Consider the following 1,181-nt stretch of genomic DNA (forward strand, 5'->3'; position numbering starts at 1 on the left):
GCCCAAACGTCCAGAGGAAAGAGACCTTGCCTGCGATACGGTTTAAGAAAGGATAACACAAGGTGATGCAGTTTGTCCGACGCTGTTCACACTATGTATGAACCCATTCGCATGGAAACTACAAGCCTCAGGGGGATATAGATTATCTAAGCACCTAACTGTAGCAGAAGAGAGATGGCAAGGAAAGCTGATTAAGCAGAGATGAGACGACGATAAAGTTAAGTTGGACAAGTGCTTTTCATGGCTTCCTGCATGGAGGAATGCCCCAACGCATAACATCGCAGGAGTACAAGAGCTCTACCACTAGCTGCTACCTACCAAGGTATATTACAACAGGAAAACAAGATCACAAGCCACTTAGGAGAATTGTCGCCTATGTGGTCCCTGGAAAACGTTCAACGTTTCCTAGCTGGCTGCAGTGCACTGGCGCAGACAAAATATATAGAAAGACATAACAACGCTCTCAAGATTCTATTATTTGAAGTCCTAAGATCCCTAGATTTCGTCACTAAAGTTGAACCATGGTACTTACAAGTAAAACCAAAGCCGATGTACGAGAATGAGCGAGCGATTGCCTACTATGATGTCCCCTTGTATGCAGACACGATGCAGGTGAAAGCTAACAGGATCGATATTACCATCATGAACAAAACCAACAAGGATCTTATAGTCCTAGAAATGAGCTGCCCATGGTTGGAAATGAGAAGACAGCAAAATACAGACAGCTGCGAATTAGAGCTCACAAACAGATACCCTGAATAGAAGGTCATTCAATACAACATCATTATGGATATCCTCGGTTTCTCAAGTGAGGTGGAGCAGAATATTAAAAGTCTGATAGGAGACAAGAGTGAAACCATTACGCTACAGATGCAGAAGGCCATCTTGACAAGCTCGTTGCATATTGCAAGGACATTTAAGTTGAGTAAGTAGAATTTTTTAATGAACACTCTGAATATTGTTTTTAACAGACATATTTTACTTGCACATTATTTGGTAAATGATATTTTAACACTTTTATATAGTATTGTAACGTTTTTATATGTGATAGCAGATTTATGTCGATGCTACGGTTGGTAACGGCTCCCCGTCCAGCCAAAGCTATCCTCCTTAATCTGGGCATCCCATCATTCTGCCAATAATAATAATCATCATCATCATCATCCTCATGTCTTCCTCCA

This window comes from Montipora capricornis, chromosome 12 (assembly GCF_036669925.1).
Source record: "Montipora capricornis isolate CH-2021 chromosome 12, ASM3666992v2, whole genome shotgun sequence".
Classification (NCBI taxonomy): Eukaryota; Metazoa; Cnidaria; class Anthozoa; order Scleractinia; family Acroporidae; genus Montipora; species Montipora capricornis.